General features: G+C 38.3%; 1 protein-coding gene across 3 annotated transcripts in view; it reads right to left on the reverse strand.

Moving 5' to 3' along the window:
- LOC134483425 (uncharacterized) overlaps nucleotides 1–18,515 on the reverse strand; it is a 329,893-nt gene that overhangs the window by 74,120 nt on the left and 237,258 nt on the right. The window contains exon 18 of one of the 3 annotated variants that reach the window (XM_087600960.1): nucleotides 7,457–7,797. The exons of 1 other annotated variant lie outside the window; for it this stretch is intronic. The gene's annotated coding sequence lies outside the window, so the exon portion shown is untranslated. Of the gene's footprint in view, nucleotides 1–7,202; nucleotides 8,061–18,515 lie in introns of those variants that run through there. One more of the 3 variants, XM_087600956.1, reaches the window with a different exon arrangement.

Here is an 18,515-nt window from a genome sequence, read left to right on the forward strand (position 1 = left end):
TATGGGTTCAGGTATCTGTCTCTAGAGCTTTGTGTTTGTTCAATGCTCTACATGTGTTTAACAGTGTCATTCCAATAATTAAAGTTTTTTTTCAAAAAGAAGATCTTCCCTTTTTAATCAAATTTCTCCTATCCAATAAAAAAAACCGTAATAGTTTTGGAGAATTCTACCATCAAATATGGACCTTGCCTAAATTAATGTTTACTCTAATTCTCAACATCATCATAACCAAATAAAATTGAAAGTGAAATTCCTTGAAAATTCACTTTCCATGGAATTTCTGATAGTGTTGTGGAGGTTTGCTGATATCTGAACCCAGTCTTAAGAGCCAGGGAAATTTTGATACCATAGGAAAGAATTATGCCCCAGTCTTCATAACATGGTGTACTGCAAATTGTGTGAAAATGACCTGTAATTTACTCTAACATTTCTGTCTAAACATTATGTCATTCTTTTTGCTTTTTGTAATTTCCTCAAGCAGCCAACTATTTATTGTAGGCAGTTGTAGCTATTACCTGACAATAAATATATTACAACAATTAGACTATAATGTCTGAGAATTCAAGGACTTTCTCTTACATAAGTAGAAATGTTAAATATCTGTGAGCTCTTGTAGTCAACCCTCAACCTGTGGACACAACTGCTTAGTCTCAAATATCCTCTGAAGATGGCAGCAGCTTTAAAAAATATTTTGTTTAACATTTTAAGGAAGCCAAGTTTTATATTAATATGTTGTATTATCATTAAAACCTCCCTTTGTCCCAAGGGATTTCTCAGTCTTCACGGAAATGGAATCAAAATGACACTGAGATTCCACCTCACACAATTCAGAATGCCTTAGACCAGAAATTCAGGTGACAGAAGAAGCTGGTGAGGATGTGTGTCACTCAGAGAAATCACTCAGAAAATTGGAGATAGTATTACCTGAGGAGTCAGCTATACCAATTCATGACACATACTAAAAAGATGCTCCAACATATAACAAGGACACATGCTCCACTATGTTCATAACAGCCTTATTTATAATAGCCAGAAGCTGGAACCCAGATGCCCTCCAAGAGAGAAATGTATGCAGAAAGTGTGGTACATTTATACAAAGAATACTATTCAGCCTTTAAAAACAATAACCTCATGAAATACTTAGGCAAATGAATGGAACTAGTAAATATCATCCTGAGTAAGCTAACCCAGTCAGAAATAAACATAAATGGTGTGTGCTCACCAGTAAATGGATATTAGCAAAAAAAAATCTCAGAATACCCACAATACAACTGAAAAACCATATGAAAGTCAAGAAGATGAAGACCAATTTGTAGATGCTTCGCTTCCTCTAAGAAGGGGAAATAAAATAATAATAAAAGGTAGAGGGTGAGAGGGAATTGGCAGGAAAAGAGGAGTGGGAGGGAAAAGGGGGAGGCAGAATCCAGATATGGGAGGAGACTGGATAGATGTACAGATGGTCAGGAAATTGAGCAGAAGTTTCTAGGAATGTAGCATGGTGAACTGTTGTAGCCAACAGAAAGTCCCAGATACCAGGAAAGCAAGGACCCGGTGGGGATGACATTAGCTGAAATACCTAAAAAACTCTAGAGAGAATCAGTAGAGACCATATCTGGAGATTAGGCACAGTCTGCAATTGAGGCATAGGGCCACCCACTGATCTCACCAATATTGACCTACAATTACACCTGTCCAAAGGAAAGGCAGAGATAAAAAGTGGAGCAGAGACTGAAGGAAAGGTCATCCACTGATTGCCCCACCTAGAGATCTACCCTGTAGGCATATACCAAATGCAGATACTATTGCTGAGGCATAGAAGTGCTTCCTGAGAGGAGCATGATATAGCTATCTGCTGAGAGTCTCTGTCAGAGCCTTACCAATACAGATACGGATAATTGCAGCCAAACATCATACTGAGCACTGGGACCCAAATGAAGTGTTGGGGAGGATCTGAAGAAGCTAAAGGGTTTTGAAACCCCATCGGAAAAACCACAATATCATTGACCAAACACAGCAGAGCTCTCAAGGACTAAACCACCAACCAAAGAATATACATGGAGGGACCCATGGCTCCAGCTGCCTATGTAGCATAGGATGGCCTTATCCGGCATCAATGGGAGGGGAGGCCCTTGGTCCTGTGAAGGCTCAGTGCTAGGGCAGTGAGTCTGGAGTTGAGGGCATGGGAAAATCATGTTCATGGAAACAGGACTCGGGAGGTTGAGAGGCAGGGGCCGTTTTGGAGAACCCAGGAAGGGAGAGGACATTTGAAATGTTCAATGTATAAAAATCTGTTTAAGTAATTTACTTAAGAAACTCATATAAATCCATATAAACAAACTCAAAGAAGAAAATTACAGGATCATCTCCTTAGATGCAGATATAGCATTTGGCAAAATATAACACTCTCTCATGTTTAAAGTATTGGATAAATCAGGAATCCAAGGCCATACCTAAACAAAATAAAAACAATTTACTACAAACAAACAGCCAACACCACATAAACGGAGAGACACCTGAAGGAATCACACTATAATGGGAGACAAGAGAAGGATGCTCACTCTCCCGATATATAATAAATATAGTACTCAAAGTGCTAGCTAGAAAAATAAGGCAACAAAAAGAGATAAAGGGGATATAAAATTGCAAAGAAGAAATAAAGGTATCATTATATGCATATGATATTATATATATATATATATATATATAATCAATCACAAACATTCTTCCAGAGAATTACTCCAACAGATAAACAAGTTCAGCAAAGTTGACAAATATAAAATTAACTCAAATAAATCAGTAGCCTTACTGTATACAAATGATAAATTGACTGAGAAAGAAATTAGGGAAATAACCTATAGATAGGACAAAATCTTCACTACCTCCACATATGATAGAGGGCTCATATCAAACATATATTAAAAAACTCAAGAAACTAACCAAAAAAAGAAAAAAGAAAAATATCCAAACAAAGAGTGGGTTATAGAAGTAAAAAGAGAATTCACAACAGAGGGATCTTGAATGATTGAGAAGCACCTAAAGAAATGTACAAAGTCCTTAGTGATCTGAGAAATGCAATGAAAATGACCATGAGTTTCCACTTTACATCAATGAGAATGACTAAGATAAAAGCCTCAGGAGAAAGTGCATGTTGTCAAGTATGTGGAGAAGGAGGAACACTCCCAACTGCTGGTATTGGAACCTGGTACAACCACACTGGTAATCAATCAGACGTTCCTCAAAAAATTGGTAATAGGTCTACCTGAAGAAGCAACAATACCACTCTTTGGAATATACCCAAAAGAGGCCGCACCATGCTACAGGGGCTCATGTTCCACATTTTTTACAGGAGCCATGTTTTGATAGTTAGAAGCTGGAAAACAGAACAGGTGTCCCATGAAAGAAGAATGAGTCCAGTAAATGTGGTTCCTTTACACAGTGGAATACCACTCAGCTATTAAGAACGAGGACATCCTGATTTTTACAGGCAAAAGGATGGAACTATAAAAATATATCCCTGAGTGAGGTAACTCAGACCCAAAAGTACATGCATGGTATGTTCTCACTTATCGGTTGATATTAGTTAAAGAAAAAATATGTAATAATCAAGATCCAGTTAACAGAATTCAGAAAGTTCAGCAAAGCAAAGGGCCCAAGTGAGGACACATCACTCCCATCTGGGAATGGGAAGACAACAATAACAAGGTGGAGGTTTGATTGATCGGGGAGGGAAAGGGGACATGGGGCAGGCGAGGAAAAGGAGAAGATGATCTGGTATTGTGTGGAAGAAAGGACTGAAACTCTAAGTCCAACAGAAAGAAAGGAAACAGGCAATTTCAAGGGGTCGAAGTTTGGGGATATCATGCAGAATATACCAAAGACCTCAAATGTAAGAAACTCTCAAGACTCCAAAGGAAGGACCTTAAACAAAATGCCCTACAATGTGCAGAGGAACTGGTAGAGACCACCTCCAGCAAAAAGACAAGGCATCCAGTGATGGATGGGGTTCCTATCCCACTGTCAAACTCTGACCCATAATTATTTTATTCTAAAAGAACTGCAGGGATGGAAATGGAGAGGAACCTGAGGAAAAAAAAAAGATCCAGAAGCAGGCCCAAAGTAGGATCCGGTTCAAGGGGAAGCCCAAAGGCCTGACACTAGTACTGATGCTGGGGTGTGCTTACAAACAGGAGCCTAGCATGACTGCCCTCTGAAAGGCCCATCAAGCAGCTGAGAAAGTCACATGCAGGTACTTATACCCAGCCAATGGACAGAAGCTAATGATTCCTGTCGTTTAATTTGGGAAAAGCTGGAAAAAGCTGAGGAGGAGGAGGACCACCCTGTAGAGGGTCTAGTAGTCTCAATTAACCTGGACCCCCGAGATCTCTCAAACACCAGAACACCCGACAGCATACAGCAGCTGACAGGAGGCCATTAATTAATTAATTAATTTAGGTGTAAAAGTTTAAAATTTATTTTGATGTTTTGAATAATTTAGACAAATCTCACAAAAAATTAACTATGCTCTAATCTTCCAGAGAAATAATTCAATTAACATCTCCTACATGTCTGCTTGTTATGATCTGTGAAGCCACTCACACTGGTGCTGAAGATTCACTCTTCTTCCTTCTTCAATCCCTGCAGACATTTGCTCCTTAGACATATATTCAAACACTAATACAAAGTCCCAACCACTAAAATAGTCTATTTAAATATCTATATTTGCAATCAGCATAATTAAAAAGAAATCAGGTCTACTTGAAAAATTCTGGCCAGCAAATCTGACGACTAGTCGGACATCTTGTTATACCATAAATTCAGACATTGGGTAATATCACAAATATATCTATCTAGGATTTTAAAATTAAGATTATGTAACAAAAGAATTAATGACTATCCATGATCTCTTGGTATAGCAGTCTTTCTAATTTTGTCTCAGGAAATTAAGCCTGGTTGGTCTTTGAAAACACCAATGATGTTCACTTAAGATGCTAGAAAATGCAATGAAGAAGATCCAAGTGATATTTCCTGACAAACAATCCTTGTTTATATACTTAAAAAGATGCAATTTCCTGTAACCTCATGTGTAAGAGGTATTCAGTTTTCAGTCATGAGAAATTTTTACTATTCTCTATAAAAATGACTGGTGTTTCCTAATTATTGTTAAGAGAAGGCTAGGGAACAGTTATAACGCTAGGCTTTGAAATTTGAGGAATAGGCTTATGAGCAATGAATATCCTAGTAAGAGCACCAGTGGAAGGGGAAGCCCAGGGTCCTGCTAAGACTGAACCCCCAGTGAACTAGTCTATGGGGGGAGGGCGGCAATGGGGGGAGGGTTGGGAGGAGAACACCCATAAGGAAGGGGAGGAGGGAGGGGGATGTTTGCCCGGAAACCGGGAAAGGGAATAACACTCGAAATGTATATAAGAAATATTCAAGTTAATAAAAATAAATAAATAAAAAAAATAAATTGCTCTGTCTAGTACCACTGTAGAATTTTCCTATTCCTTTCTCCCCAAGGAAAGAACTTTATCAAAAGTATCTTTCTACTTAATTATCAGATGCACATTGTTCATTTAATTTCTGTCCTCTAACCCAATCTTACCACCTCCTATCTCTCCTTCCTTCATACTGAGTTTGCCAAGACAGTATTAGAGACTAGATATCTTGAACATTAAATTTGCCTAAATCCACATGAACACTTCTCAGACAAGGCCCCAGCTTAAGCAGTTGTGTACCCTGCACTTGCCCTGAAACCATGTTTGGAATACCTCTTGCTTTGGGACTTTTAGTTTGAATCCCATTTTCCTTCCAAAGTTCTTGAGCAAAACTTACTTTTGCTGTACCTTTGTTACAAGAATATTTCCTCAATCCATCCTTACCATTAGTTTTGAAACAATAAGGTTCACTGTCCTCTTCAATATCCCTTTTCTTCAGACACTCGAGGTCTTTTTCAAAAGTTTGTACTTGTCAAAATCTGTACAAATAAGGGATTCTTCCTCTGAGCAGACTACTGGTTTGTAGGAGTTGGGAAACTGGGACCTAGAAGGGAAAACTGGTGACCTGCACTGCAAATCACCAGATATTTGTCGACATTGTGAGTAATGTCTTTCAGTTAGTCTATTTTCTCAATTTCCACTGTTGGCTACCATTTGTGGTATGCACTGATTCTTCAGATTTATCTTGCCTAATCTATCTATCTATCTATCTATCTATCTATCTATCTATCATCTATCTATCTATCTATATTTGAGGGGGTTTGCAACCCCATATGAATAACAACAGTATCAACAAGGCAGACACCCCACACTCCCAGGGACTAAACCTCCCACTAAATGGAGCAAACTATGTATACAGCCTCATATATACCAGAAGATGGGGCTTGTTGGGAACCAATGGGAAGTGAGGACCTTGTTCCTGTGAAGGATTGATGCCACACTATAGGGGAATGACAGGCAGGAGAGAGTGAGTGGGCAGGTGAGGAAGCTCCCTCTTGGAGTCAGGGGGTGGGGAATGGGTTAAGGGGTCTGGAGGGATAACAAGGAAAGGGGATAAAATTTGAAATGTCAATAAAGAAAATTTCCAATAAAAAAGATTAAGAAAAAAATGTAATGAAATGAGGTCATGCAATCCCATTACTTTTTGCCATTAATAGTAATATATTAAGAAATAACAGAATTGATTTCTGAATCCTTACAGTTAATTGTGAATACCTTGGAACTCTGTAAAAGTAGCAGTATTCAACTATCAAACTCTCTCTCCAATCCCTTAACTTTTATTCTCTTGATTCTTCGTAAAAATACAACATGATTGGAAATATGCATTTGGGACAAAAGGATATATCTTGGAGTTTTGTTTTGTTTTGTTTTGTTTTGTTTTTTACTTGTTCAGTTTACTTGCCTCTCAATGCTCGCCTCCTGCTCACTCTTCTCACAATCCTTCGCACAATCACCCTTTATATCATCTGAGAGGGTGGGGTCCAATGGGTATCCTCCATCATGGCATGTTAAGTCTCTGTGAGGCTAGGGCCGTCCACTCCATTGGGGCCCAACAAAGCACCCAAGCTTCAAGAACGCATCTCAAATGAAAACAACAGCATTTGGGATAGACCCCTTTATACTCGTTCAGTACCAATATAAAAACCAAGCTTCACATTTGCTATAAAAGTTAAGAGAGTTCTAGGTTCAGCAGGCATACGCTTTTTGGTTGGTAATTCAGTGTCTGAGAGCCCACAGGGCTCTTTTTTTTTTTTTTTATTAACTTGAGTATTTCTTATATACATTTCGAGTGTTATTCCCTTTCCCAGTTTCCGGGCAAACATCCCCTTCCCCCCTCCCCTTTCTTATCGGTGTTCCCCTCCCCACCCTCCCCCCACTGTCCCCCTCCCCCCAACAGTCTAGTTCACTGGGGGTTCAGTCTTAGCAGGACCCAGGGCTTCCCCTTCCACTGGTGCTCTTACTAGGATATTCATTGCTACCTATGAGGTCAGAGTCCAGGGTCAGTCCATGTATAGTCTTTAGGTAGTGGCTTAGTCCCTGGAAGCTCTGGTTGCTTGGCATTGTTGTACATACGGGGTCTCGAGCCCCTTCAAGCTCTTCCAGTTCTTTCTCTGATTCCTTCAACGGGGGTCCTATTCTCAGTTCAGTGGTTTGCTGCTGGTATTCGCCTCTGTATTTGCTGTATTCTGGCTGTGTCTCTCAGGAGCGATCTACATCCGGCTCCTGTCGGTCTGCACTTCTTTGCTTCATCCATCTTGTCTAATTGGGTGGCTGTATATGCATGGGCCACATGTGGGGCAGACTCTGAATGGGTGTTCCTTCAGTCTCTGTTTTAATCTTTGCCTCTCTCTTCCCTGCCAAGGGTATTCTTGTTCCCCTTTTAAAGAAGGAGTGCCCACAGGGGTCTTAACTCTGTTGGTCTTCTTGGGGAATTCTCATCCACTTTGGGGTCCACAATCATTTCTCCAGTTCTTCCATAATAGTTCTCAAGCGTCATTCACTATTTGGTGGGTGTCTGTATCTCTCTGAGTCAGTAGAGATGCTCAGAAGAAAACATCCTCCCGTCTGCAAATATTACAGAGTATCAATATTGTTAGGGATCTGTACTTCCACCATCAGATGGGGCTCAAGGTGGTCAGGTTATTTGTTGGTCAGTCCCTCTGACTCTGCCCCATTCCCTGTGCCTACGTTTTTTGTACACAGGATAAATATTGGCTTGAACATTTTGAGAATTGTTTGGTGTCTCTATAAATTTTCTGGGGTTACTGTCTGGCTACAGGAGGTGGCCTCTAAAGATTCCATATCCCCAGTTCTGAGAGTAGTAGCTATGGTAACCTCTATTGATTCTTCAGATACTATTTTCTCCCAAGTCTCTGTCTCTTTATGGAGATACCCCACCCCCACTTCCCCTACACATTCCTTTGCATACTTTCATTCATTTTCATGACCATGTAGCAATATCTCATGACCATGTAGCATCTCATGACCACCCCTGCAGTTCCCCATTCTACTCATTATCACCTCTCCCTACTATATCTCTCCATCCATATGCCTCATAAGACTATTTCACCCCTTATAAGTGAGATTCAAGCAATCTTGTTTGGATCTTCTTTCTTTTTAACTTCTTTGAGTCTGTGGAGGGTAGCATGGATAACCTCACTTTTAGGTCTAGTATCTCCTTATAATATAGTATATAACCCGCATGTCCATTTGAGACTCGGTTACATCACTCATGGTGATATTCTCAAGTTCCATCCATTTGCACTTATAATTCATAATGTCTTTTTTTAAGAACTGCCAGGGTGGGAGAATACTCAGAGCATCCCCCACTCACTCAGAGGAAGAGGGATTTCGAGGAAAGATTGTAAGAGGCATTGACAAGGATGTGAGAATTGAGCCCGATGCAAATACGTTAAAAAACAAATTAAAATGTATTAGAAGTTTTTTTATTATATAACATAATTGATTTCTTTGTGTACCTTTGATATATAATGTATTTTATCTTAGTAATCCTATTATTCCTTTTTATGACCTACATATGCTTCTGTCCCCTTTTTTCCTTTTTCTCCTTCCTGCTTCCCTTACTCCATCCCTTCTTTTGTCTTCCTTTCTCCTAACTTCTTCCCCCTCCTTTTCTCTTTATTATTTTCTTCATCCATCATTCTCTCATTAGTTCTTTTACTTTATTATTTTAAGTATACATGTAATAATTTGAAACTGATTTTCTGGAGAAATTTCTTGTTCAGCGATCAGAGGTAAGAGCATAGGTTATAACTAGTCCAAGTGCTGAGCATCAGGACTATTGAAAGCTCATATGAACAGGAGAATACTATATCACTCCTCCAAGAATATCATGAAGGAGGTAATATTTGGTAAATAATACGTCCCAAAAAGTAAGTGTGATAGGTTTGAACATCTTTCAAACATAACATCTCCATTATACCATTGGTCTCACAAAACATGTCATTACTGGCACAAAACCTGTGCAGGTTTGGACCTGTTATCCTCCAGTCATGGGAAGCAGAGGAGGGATTATGAACACCATAGTAGAACCTAGATATAGTTATGGGAGCTAGGGGAAGTGGTTCAATAAGCCTCTAGGCAATTAATGTCAAATAGAGAAACATTATTAACATTCATTCAAGACCTTACTAGGCTGCCTGCTCTTGCTCTTATATAGCCTGTATTAACATTGAATTTATGATCCTTCTGCTTTATCCTCTTGAGTTCTAAAATTACTAATGTGTTCGATCATATCTAAATATATTTTAGTTTTACCAATTAAAAGTGCCTTCAAATATCAAAAATACTGTATGAATCATAATGATATGTAATATGTGAAGAATTCTTCAACACACACACAAACACACAACACACACACACAAGCATACATGAATGCATAGCATCAACAACAAAAATATTCTCTCTGATCTTCTTACTATTGTAGTATAAGATTAGCAAAGGTAATTATAAAGTAACATGCAACTTATTAAATGATATATGAAACAGAAGTAGCTGTGAATTATATATGAAATTAATCTTTAAACAAAGGATAATTTATCTCAGAATACAAATAGTAGTCCTACATGTATCATTCTAGTGATTTGTAAAATTGCAAACACTCTGAAAGTAATTTTCACCTTGCTTATTTCTATATTTATTGTTTCATACATTAATTTATGTAGTGGGTTTGGCATATTGCTGCTCATATTATGTTAATTTGGGTCCCCAAAATTGTTTGCATGAGAACCCCACGTCTTAACTTAACAGAAGGTCTCTGCTCCCAGTTGGTTCTGATTGGTAAATAAATTGCAGGGAACCAATGACTGGGAAAGGCATACAGAAGTCTGATTTATAGAATGCAGGAGTCACAGTGAAAGAGAGGAATGAGGAGATAGAGGGAGTTTTCCCATGCAAGGAGGAAGACAGACTCCATGCCTGAAAAGATACAGGACTAGAGAGCATAGCTGCCATGTTAGAGCCAGAAAAAAGACACCCCAAGAGGGCTGCCAGACTGGGTCCAAAGTATCAATGGTGAAATATAGATTTGAGTACTTAATAATTTGAGAATATCTGAAGGAGGTGAATTAGCCCCATAAAGATTAGGAAGTGACTGAGCCATTGAGCTGTGAGCTGTTCTAGTCATATCAATATATAAAGGCTCTCTCTCTCTCTCTCTCTCTCTCTCTCTCTCTCTCTCTCTCTCTCTCTCTTTAAAAGCATCTTGGATTTTATATTTAAAAATTAGATTTGACAAGGTTGCATTATTGTAATGTTTTGATATTTTTCTTTATTTTTCCCAGTTTCCCCGCCACAAGCCACCTATGACATCCCCTCTCCTCCCTGCTTCTGTGAGCATGCTTGAACATCCACCAGACCAATCCTGCCTCACCACCCTAGCATTCCCCTAGGCTAGGGCATTGTTCCTTCACTAAACTAAGGGCCTCCCCTCCCACGGATGCTACCTAAGGCCATCCTCTGATACATTTGCGGCTTGGAGCTCTGGGTCCTTCACTGTGTACTGTTTGCTTAGGTGTTTAGTCCCTGGGAGCTCTAGGAGGTCTGGCTAGCTGCTATCGTGGTTTTTCCTATCGTGTTTCAAACCACTTCAGATCCTTCAGTCCTTCCCCTAAATCCTCATTGGGTCCCAGTGCTCAGTCTAACTGTTGGTTGAAAGCGTCCACATCTGTATTGGTCAAACTCTGGCAGAGGCTCTCCAGAGACAGCTATATCAGGCTCTTGTCAGCAAGCACTTATTGGCATCAGTGATAGTGTGGGCTTGGTGGCAGCATATGGGAAGGATCCCTAGGTAAATGGTGTTTGTTTAAAATTTAATGGGTTTACAGTTTACAAATAATCACAAAATGTTTTTTAATTTGATGTAAAAGTTTTATCTGAGTACTTCATAAATTATTGGGAGTATATTTATGGCTGGAAAACAAGTAAAAGAATAGTGCATGGAAAATTGATAAGTACTATGGAGTCTTTGGCTATTGAAAATGGCTTCGGGATAAGAAACATACTCAGAAGGCCTTGTAGGGCATCAATGGGAAAAGAGGAACTCAGTCCTAGATGCCCCAGTGTAGGGGAAAGTCTGGGCTGGGAGTTGGGAGGGAGTGGGTGGGTGAGTGAGGGAGCACCCTCATAGAAGCAGGGATGGATGAAGAGGATGACATTTAAAATATTATAAAAATGATATCCAATAAAAGAAAAAAATGAAACACATACTCAGTTGTAGAAGCTGGTGGGTGATAATTAAACACTAATTTAAAAGAATGAATATCATAGTTAGAATATATGTTTATTTGTATGTTGCCTTTTAACTGAAAAATTATTTTGTTAAATATGAAAAAGTACAAATATCATGAAACATTATAATGCTGAGCTGAATTTTATTTAAAGAGAACCTCATAGGAAGAAAAGCAGTGTCAACTCACCAGACTCCCCAGAGTTCCCAGAGACTACGCCAAAAAACAAGGAGCCCTCATGGGCTCATTTGTGGTCTCAGGTACATGAGTCTCAGAGATCGGCCTTGTATGTAGTCCTTGGGAAAGAATGTGCTAAATCCCGTTGAACTTTGATGCCAAAAGGAAGAGGATGCTTTCATCATAAATGCCGATATGCTATACACACAAGGAACAACAGAACCCAGGAGGTAAGATATTTCTCATGATGGCCTGAGTTCATTTTAGAGAAAAAGTAATATATGCTTATTTCTTTGTACCTTAATAATATGTAACTATATTTTGATTTTACAGGATAACATTGAAATTATTGACTTTAGGCTCAAACGACACTTTAAAGTTTTAAACAGGGTTCATTCTTTGAAAAAATAATGGGGTCTTTTAAATTTGTATAGTATATATTTTTATTATAATTTGGTTGTGAGACTGTGGTTACAAGGCGTGGAATGCAGTGGTTTCAATGAGATGTCAATGATTAGCTTCTAATTTTTAACCATTTGACTTGTGGTTGATGATTGTTTGTGGAAGGTTTTGAGAGAAGTCTCTCTGCTTCCTCTCTGTGGTTTGAGATATAAGCTGCTAATTCAGCAACCTGCTGCTTACCACTAGATATACAGAAGGAGAAGAAATACTATTCTGCCACTACAATTTCAATTTTATTAATATATTTTTGTTGTTGTTGCAAACAAATACTAAAATGTAATTCTGGCTGTAAGTAAACTCATAGTAGACTCTCTGACTATGCCTCTCAGTTGATAGATATGTGGGCACTTGCCAATGTGACTGATCTTTTTCACAAAAAAAGAAAATTTTTAAAAGTAATTAATAAGCAACGTCATTTTCACATCTACAAATCAAGTTAAAAGTACTCAAGATATATTGACTTACATATTAATCATATCATTCAAGAAATAGAAACAAAATGTTATCTTCATAATTGAGCTCAACCTACTCTACGTAATGAGACACTGTCTCACAAGTTCCAAAAATTAAAAGGGATATGAATAAAAACAGAAATTAAATAAAGGAGAAAACCAAGAGGAGACAGAGGAGAAAAAAGGGGAGGAGGAGAAAAGGAGGACTCCATTAATCGGAGACAATTGAAAGCTCATAAAATGTGAGTTTCTTCTTCACTGCTTCACAAAATGGGGAACAAAATTATTCATAGGAGGGGATATGGAGGCAGAGTTTGGAGCAGCACCTGAGGGATCCCTGTTGGAGGAAATAAAGGACTGAAAGATCATAAGGGACTTGCAACCCCATAAGAACTACCATGGCAAAAAACCAGAGCTCCCAGGGACTAAAACTACTGAGAGACATGGACTGACACATGGCTCCAACTTCATAAGTAGCAGAAGAAGGCTTTGTTGGGCACCAATGGAAGGAGAAGCCCTTGGTACTGCCAAGGGTGGACTCTCACTGTAGGGGAATGTTAGGGGGAAGGCAGGAGTGGGTGGATGGGGAGGAGAACACCCTTAGAGAAGAGGGAAGGGGGATGAGATAGCGGGCTTATGTCCAGGAAACCAGGAAACAGAATAACATTTGAAATATAAATAGAAAAATCCATCAGGTTTATATTACAGGGTATCTTTTTTGTCTCCATATAATTTTACAACATTATTTTTTAATTTCTGTGAAGGATATTATTGGTCATCATCAAATATATGCATAGGTAATACATATGTAACATTTTGTATAAAATGTTGTTATATAATATATAATATATAACAGTATTATGTATAATGTTTTTTTTTCTTTTCTTTTCTTTTTTTCGGAGCTGGGGACCGAACCCAGGGCCTTGCACGTGTTAGGAAAGCACTCTACCACTGAGCTAAATCCCCAACACTATATATAATGTTTTATAAATGACATTGTTTACATAGTTTTTTCCTCAAAATATTTGTTATTTCTGGACATGGCTTTTCATTAATTTTTTCACACTGTTACATTGCTGAAAGTAATTTTAATCATTATCAGGTTTCTGCTGCCACATTTAGAAACTTTTATGCATAAAATAATATCTTAGTCAAAGGAATCTCCTAATACTTTGCTGAATAAGACAGGAAGAATGAACCTTCTTGTCCCGTTCCTGATTTTAATAAAAAAAATTGAATTTCTCACTATTTAACAGGATGCTCCCTATGTTTTTGTTGTCTGTTGTTTTATTTTTCTGAAAGATGTTCTGTTTATCCTTAGCAGTGACCACATTTCTAAGGAAACAGGACACGTGCTACCCCTTTAGCCATCTATGTCAGTAAGAATGTGTGCAGATTGAGTTGGGATATTGAGAAGCCCTCCTCTTCCTTTCTTGAATTTTTGCTCAATCTTGTGAGGGGCACACATGTAATTCTAGCTGTAGGAGGCCATGTTTACAACAGCCAGGCCATTTATAGAGACATTCCACGGCATTAGATCCTGTCCTCTAGTTTTTACCAAGAATAGGGACATTTAGAATCCCCAACTGTGTCTGAGTACTGACTGTTGCTTATTCACTGTCCTTTGTGTGGATATGTATCATTGTGCCGACAAAAAAAATTAGTAATAGAATTGTTATCTAGAGAAATAATCAGCAACACATGCCAAAGGGCATAACAGAAATATTTAAAAGGGAATTTGGCAAAATTAATATTTAGTAAAGCAATGTTAGTGTGTTTTCTGGTAGGATCTTTAAAATCCCTAGCCAAGTTTATTGATCATGTTTGTAGTATCATTCCTGAATTCTCTCCTGTAGTACTGGCCTCCTTCTAATTAATAATTTGGTTTGTTAAGCACAAAATTCCCTTTACACAGTTGAAATGTTAATGCATTTTACTAGGCCAGTCATTATTGTAGCATATAAGGATTATTAAAGGATAAGAAAACCATTATTTTTTCTTAATGGAGCCTCGATAGTGTTTTCTAGCATTATGAAAGATAACCACCATGGAAACTTTGCTGGATAGCACAAGTTTGAATTCTCTATGTCCAGCAAAGAAATTTTATTATGTGTATACATCATGATCTTATCTTGAAATCTGCTGGAACAAACTGATTTTTTTTCCACTTTCTCTTTTGTTCAATTTTATTGGTTTTTATTTTGAAAGACACAGCATTAGGATTCAAAAAATTTTTGTCAAAATACCATTGAGTTCATTTGATTTGGATGTCTACTGCTTTGAATAAAACCTTCCATGAATGTGATTTCTATAATCAGTTAGACTCCACCATATTAAATTAATTTCTCCGTTGGGAACATTTGTGTTTTCGAAATAGCTTCATGGTTAGAGATGGTAGATTGTGTTTAGTTCTTTCTCTCAGTAATGGGAGCCAATTCACTTTACTCTATGGAAACCATATGCATGCTCTCATGATCTATATGAGATCACATGTGAATTAGGTCTGTTATATCTAAAAATATTGGTTCCTTGGTTACATTCTTTCTATTCCCACTTGCTGTATGTTTTCACCCAACACAAAGAATCATGAGAGATGAAGGGAACATTTTTATAGAGAATTTGCATTTATGACTGAGTTACCAAGTCTCTCTTATTCTCTATACATTCTTCAAGTATATGTCTGGCTTTGTTGCCATTAATAAGAGATAGTAGCTTCTGTGATCATGGCTGACCAATATATTAATTAAAGGGAATAACAGAATATTATTAGGAATTTTTAAATTGCTACATTGTTTTCACAGAGAAAAAATGGTGTTTGGTATGTCCCTTGGTCACTGTCTACTTATTTCCCTTTTCTTAGGCATATGAGCTATGTCAAGAATGTGTCTCATGGACTAGGCATTGAATCCAGTCAAATAATTGTTACTTACTCTCACTGCATTTGTACCACTATTGCACCCATGTACAGTATAGGCAGTCCACCATTGTAAACTGAAGGATTTCAGCTAAGTTCATCTTTCCTTTTCTCCTCAGGATGTATAAATAAATTTTCCAATCCATGAACATTGTCGAGAAGGAGTGAATACTCCAGTAAGTCACCTACTTAACTTCTTCATGTTCAATGAGATAGGTAAGTGTTCTCTCATCAGCATGGATTTATGATCAGTTTTTGTAAAGCAAAAATAATGTGGGCAGGAATGTAAGTTGTTTGGGAGTTGCTGTGAGATCTCAGTCATGAAATCTCAAATAGATGTAACGCATACATGTCACTGGAATGGCTTTGGTAGTGAGAGATGGCAGTTAGGTTGTACTCTTCTTATTATTTTGTGATGTGTTTTAAGAATATTCCATTAAAATATTATAGATTAAGGAGTCTCTACTCTAGTATTTTCCATAAAATTCTTCAGATAGTCCACAGATTCTTGTGTTCCTTTAACTTTACTGTACTTCTGCATTTAATAGTCCCATTCAACTGTCACATTACAACAAATGCCTCCAGATTTAATTATGTTTTCACTTATTCAGGAAAACCTTCTATCATGTCTAGTTCCTCACTCTGTATCTTATCTCTGAGGATTTAAGGATTTTCACATTCATTTGTAAGGATTGAAACCTAACAAGCAGTTTTAAGTGATCACATATAAATTTTTCTTTTGGGTTCTGAGTACCTCACTCAGGATGATTTTTCTCACTCAGGATGACTTTTTTCTAGTTCTATCCACTAAAGTAAGAGTTCATTGATTTTTATTTCATGAAGTAAGTTACATTTCATTGTGTAAATGTACCATATTTTCATTATTCATTCAATTGTTTATGGACACAGTTCTGAGGATATCTAGGTTAAAAAAGAAGGAAGACCAAGATGTGGATGCTTCAATCCTACATAGAAGAGAGAACAAAATTGACACAGGAGATAGAGGAAGGGAGGGATCTGGAAGGAAGAAAGAAGTGTGAAGGAAAAAGATGGGACAAGATCAGTTATTGGATGGGATATGAGAGAAATACAGACGGTCAGTAAACCGAATAGAAATAATTAGCAGTGGGGACTGCAGAACTGGGGATAGCTACTAAAAATTCCCAGAAACTAGGGAAACAAGAGGCTCCCAGGACCAAACATGGATGACTTTATCAGAAATACACCACAAAGGAGAGGTAGAACATGTAGAGACCACCTCGAGTAGATAGTCACAACCCCTAGTTGAGGGATGGTGCCACCCACCCACCTCAAAAATTTTAATCCAGAAATGTTCCTGCCAAAAGGAAAGAGAGGGAAAAAATGGAACAGAACCTGAAGGAAAGACAGCCGTATCTAAGGATTTGTTTCATCCGCAGATACCAAACCACAACAATACTGTAGATTTCAAGAAGCAATTGTTGAGAGAAGCCCGATATATCTGTTCTCTGAGCAGTTCTTTCAGCACCTAACCAAAATAGATGTAAATAGAGCCAATCATCATACTGATCCTTGGAGACCCCAATGGAATAGCTAGGGGAAGGACTGAAGGAGCAGAAGTCGATTGCAACCCCATAGAAAGAACAATGTGAATTAAAGAGATCCGCCAAGGCTACCAGAGACTAAACTACCAACCAGAGAGAATACCTGTAGTTCCACAGGGCTCTAGATGCATGTGTAGCAGAGAATGGCCTTATCTGACATGAACAGGAGGAAAGGACCTTGGTACTGTGGAATCTTGATGTCCCACCATAGGATAGTGATAGGTTGGTGAGGTAGGAGTGGATGAATGGGTGGAGAGGCACGCTCAAACAGGCAAAGTGGATGGGGAGAGGAGGAAGGGAATTGGGCGTTGTGGAGGGATAAGAGATATATGGCATATCATTTGAAGTGTAAATGAATAAAATGCCTAATTAAAAATAGTGATAAGTTTCTTTAAAAAATTCTTTCAATTTGAGAATAACCATGTTATTTTCCTCAGAATCCAAGTAGGTAGCAGTGCTCTTGACAGCCCTAGATTCAGATTCTTCCCACAGTTATGTCCCTTAGTACTCTCAGATCACTACCAAGAAATATACTTGTTTTCAGTAAGGACAGAAAACTGAGTCTGTACTATGTGGAAATGTATTGTATGATATAAGAACTTTCAGCCCAAATGGTGTATCCTGTTTGCCTCTGAATGAATGTATGTATGCCTCAGAATTACCCATGAGGATAGTTTATTCTCCCTAGTATTTTTTCCATTGGCATACTGGACAAATAAGTCCCTTATAAAAGCAACCATTGAAGCCTCTTCATAGGATGATTACACTAAAAAGACTTCAAATTCTAACACAGTATTAAACTATTAAAAAAGTTCTGTCCATATTATGAGAATAGGACCCCCATTGAAGGAATCAGGGAAAGGGCTGAAAGAGCTTGAAGGGGTTGAGTCCCCATAAGAACAACAATGTCAACCAACCAGAGCTTCCAGGGACTAAGCCATTACGCAAAAAAATATATATATGGACTGACCCTGGGCTCCAACTGCATAGGTAGCCTAGTAAGGCACCAGTGGAAGGGGAAACCCTTGGTCAGCCAAAGCGGGACTCCAGTGAATGGGTTTCTAGTGGGAGGGGAGTAATGGGGGGATGTTTGGGAGGGGAACACCAAAGTAGACAGGGAGTGGGAGGTGTTAGGGTGATGTTGGACTGGAAACCGGGAAAGGGAATAAAATTTGAAATGTTAA

The sequence above is a fragment of the Rattus norvegicus genome, chromosome 1 (genome assembly GCF_021556685.1).
Source record: "Rattus norvegicus strain SHRSP/BbbUtx chromosome 1, alternate assembly SHRSP_T2T, whole genome shotgun sequence".
NCBI classification, from domain to species: domain Eukaryota; kingdom Metazoa; phylum Chordata; class Mammalia; order Rodentia; family Muridae; genus Rattus; species Rattus norvegicus.